Here is an 11,313-nt window from a genome sequence, read left to right as displayed (position 1 = left end):
TTAAATAATAGGATGAAAACACCAGATATTTGCACACAATTCCAATGCAAGGTATGCTCAACTGTACTACATGTGTACAAAAGCCAGACATACAAGGTCAGAAACCCCATTGGGTTGTGGGAATGTCTTTAAACATCCTCTGGCTGAAGGATAAATTGATTGAGTTTTGAGGTGCTGACATTGATAATAAGCAATCAGGGATACAATTACTGTGCAATTTAGATATTGATTTTGCCAAAGATCAACATGTAGTGTGGTAGACCATAATGTATGTACAATATATTCTACTACATTTATAATACAAGTTTTGAAAATGTATGATATCATCCCAGCAAACACAAAATTGTTTTTAAAACATAAACAGATTATAAGCATATTTTGGTGTTGGTCCAAATATTTTAATAACATTGAAACGTCACAGCATTTTCAAAATGTTATTGTGAAATATTTTGGCAAACATTTTTGCTAAGTATTTTGTTAACATGTAAATAACATTTTGTTAAAATGTTAAAATGTTGCAGCAAGTTGTCAAAAAAGTTTTTTAATGTTATAAAAACATTACCGTAAAATTCCGTCTACAAGCATATATATCCCTCTAAACGAGGTTTTTTTGACACAAGAGACAAGAGGCAGACACTCTCAACAAAAATGTTATTTGGAGTTTGAACAACTATATTACTGATAAAGGCGGCTGTACAAACATGTATATTTGTAAGACCAATCTATTGCAATGTTTTTGAGAAGGGTATTGGGCTTTCATATCTTTCGTTAAAAAAAACCTCGTTAGAGGCATATATGCTTCCAGACGGAATTCTACGGTATATCGAGGGTTGAGAGCCAGAAAGGCTCAAGTCACAATCACCTGCTCCCACAAAATGAGCACTGTAGAAGATACAGTTCATTTATCATGACAAAATTCAAAAGAAAACAAAAGACATTGTGGAGGATATTTTGATTTTGAAGAGCCAACTTTATGCTCATTTTGTGAGAGCTGGTCATAGTGAGTTACAGCTTTCTGGTTCTGAACCCTCGATATACCCTTTACAACCCAACATTTAAATGCTTTCTGTAAAGTACATTTTATGTTCGGTGGGATATACCATTATTAGGAACATGAGTATCAACAAGAGCATTTGGATGTTCTTAGCGGAAAGGTGGTAAAAGGATGTGCAGCTGAGAAGGAAAGCATTGCAGGCTCACAGGCATATATATATAGCTTTGTGTTGGGTGCCTTCTTCAAACTTCATCTAAAATCATAAAAAATTGTGTTATGACAAAATTCTCGATTTTTTTTTTCTCAAAAAGGTAGCAAATTGAAATTTTACATAAAGCAAGTCCAGATTATTAATATATTTTTGGGTCAGAATCCTAGCCGCATATCTGCACCCTATATCCAAAATCAAGAACCTCCTCGATGTATACTTTTGATAAACAGTGTCATAAATATTATTGCCAAAATATGTACATATTATGTTAACATACTTCCTATACCATTTTCACCCTGATGTGGCAGTGACTTCAACGTGTTGAAGCGGCTGTTTCACTTGCACATCTATGTAGCGTCAGTGTACGCCAACTCTTTCAGTGAATGCTAGTGATTTGAGGCTGCACCCTGAGTATGCACTGACATTACTGCCACATCAGGCTGAAAATGGTGTAGTAGAAAATTGTACAAAATATATAGTAATCTTCAAAAATATGATACATTTATATATATCGTCCAAAAATGGCAATTTTGGACTTTTGCAATAGAACTATAGCATGACTAGTAACCAAAGTAAGCCTACGAAACATTTGTACATGTACATGTAGAGTCAAACTGACAACAAAAAAACCAACTGACCCATCCACATACATGTAGTTAAGGGTACAGGCATTTTCTTCGGAAGGGTGGGTCTCAAATATACTGGGGGGTCATAAATTTTTGGAAAGAAAAATAAGGAGGGGGTCATACAATTTTTGATGACCAAAATGTAGAGTCACATGAAGATGACCACAGATAGTGTGTTTGTTTTATTCAAAAAGACAGATTTCAATACAATTTTAGCCTGTTTAGGGGGTAAGATGTATCAGTGATGGGGGGGGTCATAAAATTTTTGTTGCCAAAATAGGGGGTCGCAATTTTATTCGCGCCGACTTTTTGTAAATTTGGGACCCCCCCTTCCGAAGAAAATGCCAGCCCCCTAACATCATAAAAAATGACCCATTGTTATAGTAAGAGGTGAAAATGTGACCATATCGGCAACACATTCAATACTAGTAACCTTTTCTAAAGTGTAACTCCAGGTTAACATGTTTGATGTGATGTGCAATTCTATAAATAATAAATAATTGAAAAATCAATGTAAAATATAATGTACCTAGATGTAAAATACAATGTACCTAGTATATTTTCCTTGTAGTTTGTACCTAGTATATTTTTCTTCTATTTTTGCAGCTTCGTAAAATTCTGTTATTCTTTATAGAATTGTATAGCATAATAGCAATATTTAGGTAAAGTGTATGTTATTACTTTATAATGTAAATTTCGAAATTCTGAAATAGTAACCAAAATTTTCAACATGAATTTTATGAGATTGTACTAAATTAGACCAGGCCTGCATAGAGGATTTTTTGATAGGATGCAGATTTTGAAAATGTGGACCTTTTTCAGGGGGGGGGGATATCCTGAAGGAGACCTATAAACCAAAAGTAAGCAAAGTCAAATCTGGGGTGATCAAAATTCCAACAATTTGGCATTATATGCCCAAAATAGCTTGATTTTTAGTAATGTTTTGCTCTGATGGGGGAGGGGCACCAAGGGGAAGTCCCAGACAAACAAGTACTGACTTCAATGTGCATATTGACTTTGCATAGCAACAAAGACGCACAAGTGAGTCTTACTTTGTGTGCATCTACGCTCACTTCTCCATGCGTTGAGGGCCTTCTATTTCTAGCCTATCTAAATCACCATGGATATCTGGCTTCACCTAACCCCAGAGGATGATTTAACCACTTCCCACCATGCCACTGTGTTGACTTGCGGTTAGCACAGCTGTGTGAGTGAACATGACACCACTGCTCGCACATTGCATTGACGGGCATGGTTAAATTTGAATTTGAACTGATATATTTACAATAAAACGCATTCAAAATGCTAGTTGATTTCACATTTTATGTTACCTACAGAAGGTGTGAATTATCCTTTATGCATACATCACTTTTGTTCTGAAATCGGCCAAGTAATAATGACACACGCACAATGTAAAATAACATCTTTTGCACAGTATTCAATGGGATTTGAAAAGTAAAGTGGCAGTTGAAACTCTAGTGATAACACGTTTGCGGTGCATGATGGGGCTTCCTTAAATCATCCTCTGACCTAATGCTGTGGTCAGTGATGGGCAAGGACTATATTGGTACTTGTTTTTCCTTTCTGAGGGATGTCCCTTGTACCACCCCACCACTACCCATTTTTGTTTGGACTATTATGATATTTGTTTTTAAAACTTACTGATTTGCTTCTTTCCAGGACTAGAAAGTAATTTAGATTTTTGATAGTCTTGCATTTTCTACAAGATTATTTAGATTACCTATAAATCAGTGAAGATATCTTACACTTCCCACAATGCATTTCTCTCATGTACTGATTTGCATGATTCAGTGCAATATGGGTTGATAGTGACAATAAATACCAACAGAGCTTATCCAGATCTTGCGATTGAGATATTTCTGAACTTCTTTCCCGGACTAGAAAGTAATTCAGATTTTTGATAGTCTGGCATTTTTTATGGGATCTCATCAATAATGAGGTATTTTGTGTCTTCAGGGATAAAATGGATTGTGGGAAGTGTATTAAAGATATCTTCTCTGTCCATGGATGGGATTATTACTTTAAAAAGGGACTTTTTGAGATCTGTTGAGGACCACCAAAGTTTTTCTGATTTCTCTTGATTCAGTGGTGTAGCTACATAGGGGCACCGGGAGCTTGTGCCACCCCCGATCATGGTTGGTGTCCCCCAATCATGTTCGGTGCCCCCAATTGGATGACCCATGTTACGCCACTGTCTTGATTTGAAAACACAGCATGGGGGGGGGGGCTGCCATTTTGTTCTGAAGGGGGTTATGAATATGTTGGTGACCATAGAGTCAATATTTTATGTCCCCTATTGCGGACTGAAATTTTTTATGACTCCCATCTCGGATTGGAAATTTTTATGACACCCTTCCTTGCACACCTGAAACAAATTATTCCGAGGTCAAGAAATGTGTAAGCTTGTCGTAATTTAAGTGCAAATATTGTGCAAAATATAGGGGGATGTGTCCCCCCCCCCTCCCCGCTTCCTTGTAATTATGCTTTAAAATCAAAATCAAATGATATGCATAGATTAGGTAACTGAATTTAACCAAACTTGTTCCACAGGTCGACTGCCAAGTAGGCCTGGTCAGTAGGGATTTTTTCCTTATGGAAGAGGTTTAATGACCCAAAATTAATCACTTTATTGCTTCATCACTAAAATCAATCATTTCATCGCTTTAGTGGGAAACCATTTTACAAATACAGGAAGAATTTGGGCAATGAAGATGGCACAAGTCTTTCACTGCAATATATTTAGAGGGACATTGTCAGTTTGCTAATAAAATGATCTGAAAAAATTGTGACACCCTTTTAAAATGAAAACCAAACCTTATCACACAAAAAAAGTTCCGCAAGTTCCATTCAAGGGAAAATGGTGAACATCATCCAATAAGAAATGTGTTGTTTAGCTGTTATTGTATTGTTGTATTTTGAATGAAATAAAGACTGATTGATTGAGAATTATCAGTTCTGTATGTATAAGGGCAATCTTTTAGCTAAATGCATGATGGAATACATGCAATTTATTCAAGGGTGTTGAATTGAGAATGCAGTGTGTTGTTGCAGGCTGGAGTGTAGCGTAGCCAGCATGCCCCCTTGACAAAAAATGAAAGAAAATTGGGAAGGCAATGGAAAAAAAAGGGGGCAAGGGGCCAAAATAGTGTAAAATGCATATTTTGGCACCAATTTAAAAGCCTTTTTTGCAAGCTTAAAGATTTTACATGTACAGTCTCTCTGAAAAATGGTGCATGTGTATATCCCACCGATAATACCTGGTCAAATGATGCAACCGAGAAATGTTGTCCATCTTTTCCCCCAAATTTTATCCCCCAAAAATTTTTTTTATCCCCCTGACCAAGAAAGCTGGCTTCACCCCTGGTTGCAGGGTCAGGTTGTCCAATCACATTATTTATCAAAACAGGTACCGTATGTGGCATAGCCAGGGGTGCATGGGGCAGAGTGCCCCCACCCACCAGAAAATTTTCAGGGACAAAATTGGGATGGCAAAGAGCAAAATGTCCTTAAAATGACCAGAAATGGGACAACAAATTGACAAATGGGGACAAAATTATCTGGCTTTGCCCCCTAAATGGGGACAAAAATCTGGCCTTGCCCCTTAAATGGGGCCGGAAATTTAGCTATGCCCCCTCACACCAAAATGCTGGCTATGCCACGGCATAGGTAAGTTGGTGGTACATGTACATCTTGGGTGTCAAAATAAAATGTTTAATTGTGCATTGATTGTTTATATTGTAGATTTGTTTGAAAATCGAGGGAAGGGGAAAAACATGAAAAAGCCTTTAGTGGCTTAGGAAAGTGAATCAAGTCTATACACACCTGAAACAAAGATTAGGCCAAAAAAATGTTATGTCTCAAATCTCATGCGCATTCCTTTTGCCTACATGTAGCACATCCATTTTAGCTGAAATGGCAAATTCAATTTGAAGAAAGTTATTTGATTTGATACATGCAAATTTAAGTGAAAAATAAATTTAAAAAAAAAAAAAAAAAAAGAAGTGCATTATGCATCCGTTTTTGAATCTGCCATGGGCTTGGAGACATAACATTTTTCTTTTTGTTGTTAGGTCAAAGTAATTTCATATTTTGTAGCAGACTTGTATTCTAATTTTGTCAAAATACAAGATGTATTTTAAAGATTGTGTAAATTTCTATTGTTGATGTATTTTTGTTGTACTTTGAATAAACTTGTTTATATCAGAAATTATGTGGTGCTCAGTTGTGGGTATTATTATGTTTTGGGTTTAAAAGGGAAATATTCCAAGGCACTACATGTATACTCAAATAACACACAATACAAGAGGGATGCAAGATATAATATGGAAATTATTACATTTTATTTAGGAAACAGGCCAAAAAGGACAACACAAGACTGCTGAGCAGTGTGGTCAGCAACATGATTTGGTTTGCTCACTCAACCCCCAAAAAGTGTAAAATTGAAATTGGCCCAGTAAACATGAACATATATTTCACCTTTATTTTGAGGACAAAAGGTACCGTAATTGCATAGTTACTTGAAAAGGGTAGCTAACTCGGCATCAAGATGCCAACACAAATCAGTTGCCAAAAAAGGTAAAATTCTGAGTGAAATTGTTCTCAAAAACTCCTCAAAACATGTGCTTTTTTGTATCGCTACCGGCGGTTTTTGGTGTGTTCATCACAACTCATTACACTAAAATACTTGCTTAGGGTAGAAAACAACTTGCTTTTTTGGGTCCATTTTACACCAATGATACATACTTGCTTTGGGTACTTTTTAAAAGTCCTTGTACGCGGGTGATATGAACAAGAGACCCATGGGTATAGCACATAAATACATAATTTTGAAATTCTCATGCTTTTGCCATTATAAGTGTATATAATTTTGCCAGTATTTTAAGCTTAGTATTTTGAGGTAACAGCTGTCATAACTATTTTGCTTAAGAGGTACTACACCTCTGCCCAATTTTGTGCCTATTTTTTGCATTTTCTCAAAATTATAGCATTGGGGACAAGTAAGATATGTATATTATAGGGGCAAGGACTACAACTACTGTAATGGAAATTTTATTTCAGCACAGACAACAGTTGTGGAGTTACAGTCAAAAATGAGGGAAAACCAATATTTGATCAATAAATCAATAACTACTTGCTTTGACTTGCTTAATTTTCAGTACAGTAGGTGTAGTCCTTGCCCTATAATATACATATCTTACTTGTCACCAATGAGCTATAATTTTTGAGAAAAATGCAAAAATAGGCACAAAATTGGCCAGGGGTGTAGTACCCCCTTAAGAGGAGGAAACAAAAACACCCTAAAAACTCTGGCTACATAACATTGTAGGCTAGAATTTAAAATTGAGTGGGATCCAATTGTGGGATAGGTCTATAGAGATTATTTGAGAATTACTATTGAATCAAAAACAAATTTGCAATGCAAATAATGTGATAATAATTTCCCAAGTATGGTGCTTTTTATGAGCACAATATCACAATAATTTTCTCCTTTCCAGGCAAAACAAAGTAGATGTAGCGTATGTTCTACTTTTAGGGTTATAGGGTTGAGACAATATAATTATACAACAATTTGATAAACCCTGTCCAAAAAAGTGAACCAAAATGACATTTTCCGATCCGATTACAAATATTACCTTGAGAAGACCCCCAAAAAATGTATGATTCTGCAAGTCCAAATTCCCACACTTTTCTTTATTTTCAGCCCGTTTTGGAAGCTCAGTTTGGCCCAGATTCACACACTTTTCAGGCTTTGTCCTTCAGGTCAGCTTGCACATCCCTGGTTACAATGTCAATACCCCATAATTTGGTTATCCTTTCAGAATACCCTACCGTTTCTTCCATTTACTGTGTGTGTATTCTCAAAAGACCTGCATTGAAAACCATGTGGTAGGGTATGCCAAAGGAATACCGCATGAAACAATAGTGATATTCCTCTTTTCATAATAGTTTAATTTAATAACACACATAATTTGTGAACTTGATAGAAATATTTGTTTGTATGTAATCCTGATTTACTGGTTAACTTGTTACAATTTTTACACATTTGTACAAGTACATATGTGACGTGTCATGTCAAAAGGAGACACTTTTGGGCAGGTTATCAATTTTGAGGTTTTTACATATCGTAAATATAGAGATATTTTACTCCACAACGCTGTTTTCTCCAATGAAATCGGACATTCCTGAGCCGAAGATATTGAGTTCGTAAGTTATGGTATTATAAAATTGGAAATTGAGATATCGACCTTTAAAAATATTATTGACAATGTTGAGAGTAGGAATTACCTTGAAAAATGTCTCAAAAAATACAAGATGCCAGTTATATTCCGGTCTGAAACTAGCAGACAATAAAATTTAAAACATTAATAACATCACAAATTCGCAACAAACCCAAATTGTGAACAAATCACCCCGGGCAGATTTTTGGCTATATTTCTCCATTTACGATCCTGCCCAAAAGTGTCTCCTTTTGACATGACACGTCACATATATATGTATGTAAAATATTTTTCATATTAGAGAGATTGCGATTTTCCAAACGTAGACGTAGGACGTACGTTTTTACGTACGTTTTTACGTAGCTATGTATTGCAGTGAGGCCACATACTTTACCAACGCTCGTGTTGTGGCGCTATGTCATATAGTCAGTCGTCTGGTGATTTGTTTTGCATGAAATCAGCCCGGGGTAGTCGGTGGGGTCAGGGATCAATAAAGGGATCTTAATCCTCTCTACGTCATACATAAATTCGCCCCGTCTCATTTCCCTAATATTAAATTTAAAAAAAAAATGGAATTTCAGTTCGGCACAGGTGGGCCTCGAACCCGCGCCGCTGCTACATACAGAATACAGAAGTCCAGCGCACTAATCCACTGGACCACATGACAGTTCGGTGGCCATATTGAATTTTAAACATATAGGTTATAGGCAACTCCAACAATGATCGGGTATAGACTACTTGACATGTGACGTCATTACCCGGCAGTATGCGCGCGAATTATGACAATTTCCATTGTTCTTTACCCTGCAGTGTGCGTACGCATCGTAGTTTGCTCAGGGCACGTGCATTTCAAATCGCCCACCATATTTCATATACTACAAGAAAGCCATTGAACAGTGTAGCGGTTTGTTTGAGCATATTGACAGACGAGTCCCTCGCCTTTGTTGATAAACAATGATTTCATATTAGCATAATGACAGTGCTCATCAGTTAATAGCCACTTGGTGAATAGATGGGCAATATCAACTATCAAAGAGATGTCTTATGCAGCTGCCAATCATGATAGAGGCTTGAAAACATTTTGTTATAAACCCAAAAGTGATATAAGGACAAAACTGTGCATGTTGGTACTTGATTGTTTGGATTCGTATATGTTGAAAATCCCTTGTAGTAGTATTTTTTATATGTAGTGTATATTGTTTATAAATTACACAGCTTTTCAATTTTGGGCATTAATGCTCTGTTGCACTGTTTTCATCAACCTATTTTATCGTAGTCATGGTAGTGCATTTCTTATGTGTGTGAGCCGAAATGTCGTGGTAGATTGCAATCACGCTTTTGTTGAACTGCACTACGCCATAACTACGGTGAAGGACACCGGTTCAAATCCTTTGTTTGGAGCCAATCGATAAAAGAATGCAGGGCCTCTATAAGTTAAGAAGTGACGTAATAATCGCAATATATGAATACAATGTTTGAATAGATCGCCCAACCATGCCAACACAAGCAGATTGCACTAATCACCTGTGTATATCTGCAAACATAGATTGAATACAATATAGCTCTTTTCAAAAATACTAATCTTATAGGTGCCAGTGAACATCCTTTCTTTGACATCTATGGTTCAATGCATAGGTACCGCGTGAACGTTGTAGTGCAGGGCGATATAATAAAAATTGTATTCATCTATTGCTATGGTAGTTAATCCGATCAATTATGTCACTTATGCGGTGAATAAACTCAGCTTTAATTCACAATGACTCATTTACATTGGCTTTGGCAAAAGGTCGTGTTCATTAGCTCGAGATACTCTAGCTAAAATACAGGTTTGCATTTACTATCTTACATTATCTTGCTGTATTTCAGCTAGAGCGCCAGACAATAAATAAATAAATAAATAAATAACCTATCAGGAATTGTGCATATTTGATCGTGTTCCTAATGTTCCTAAAATATCTGAGCCAAAATTTCCTTGCCCTCCCCCCACCCAACTTTCGACCTGCAAAAAATGCTTCCCCCTTTGACCTGCCAACCAATCTTTGCCCCCCCCCTCACCCCCTATAATACTTCACCACCTCGGGATACACAAAGTTATTGCACCACCCTCAGCTGTACAAAAACACATGATATTTTGACTATAACATTTGTAGAGAAACACTGCGTTCTCTACGTTTCCTTTACCTAGACTCGAGGTAAAATCAGCCTATTTCCACGTGGAACCATGGTGGAACGACGTTTTAATGCTACGTTGAGTCCAAAATGTCAAATCGCAAGCTAATTTTTTATACGCAAAGTATCACACACATTTCAATAGACAATCTCTGCGTATGAATATTGCGTTTAAATTTAGTCCATTTTTAACACATCGATGTACCTTTATTATAATGATTTGTAACAAACAAAAAGGATCATAATAATAATTAGACTTTCCTTCGTATGTTCATTATCTTTGACTGTCTTTAACATATTGTGAAATATACAAATTTTGTGCATTTTCAACGATGTATCTACGTCGATTTCGCACGTGGAATATCTTCAAAAATAGCTAAATACGTGACCTCGCTTCGATACAGGAGAGTGGTTTTGAATAGATCAACGACGTCCGATGTCTACGTTTGGAAATCGCAAGCTCTCTATTATCTAATGCCAAACCCTGCAGAAAAGAATTACAATATGTTAGCACAAAGTGACCAACTCTTACCACACAATTCATGATACGATGACACAATTTTTTTCAAGTCTATATATATAAAGACCCAGTATTACACAAAATCCCACGGCCTTTACAATTTTGCGTTAATGAGGTTCCAGTCCACTGTATTTTTCCAGATTGCTAATAATTGGGTCAATAATAAGTTCAACTTAAAGGAGTTGTGATTCTAGCATCCTCTTTTTATAACATTTTCAGTAGATATCAACGAAAAAAGCTTACATGTAATTGTTATGCATGATATGTATATTACACTGCTCCATAGGCCAGTGGTGTAATTTTATTCTGGTATACCAGAATGCAATTCAAATTTGACGATATATTTTAGCTAAACAAATTAATCTGCAAGAAATTTTTGTACGTATACATTGTAGGCCTAAACATTACATGTATGTAGAGGATTCCAGTATAAAAATCGTAACTTTTTTTTGGAGAAAAGTGGGGGGATGAGGATGTGGATCACAAAATGCCCTTAAGAAAAACAAAATGCTGTGGATCACGAAATGCCCAAAGTTTTAAAAGAAAAATGAAAT

This window comes from Amphiura filiformis, chromosome 16 (assembly GCF_039555335.1).
Source record: "Amphiura filiformis chromosome 16, Afil_fr2py, whole genome shotgun sequence".
In the NCBI taxonomy this organism is placed as follows: Eukaryota; Metazoa; Echinodermata; class Ophiuroidea; order Amphilepidida; family Amphiuridae; genus Amphiura; species Amphiura filiformis.
The sequence above is the reverse complement of the archived record's forward strand: the minus strand, read 5'-3'. Positions refer to the sequence as shown.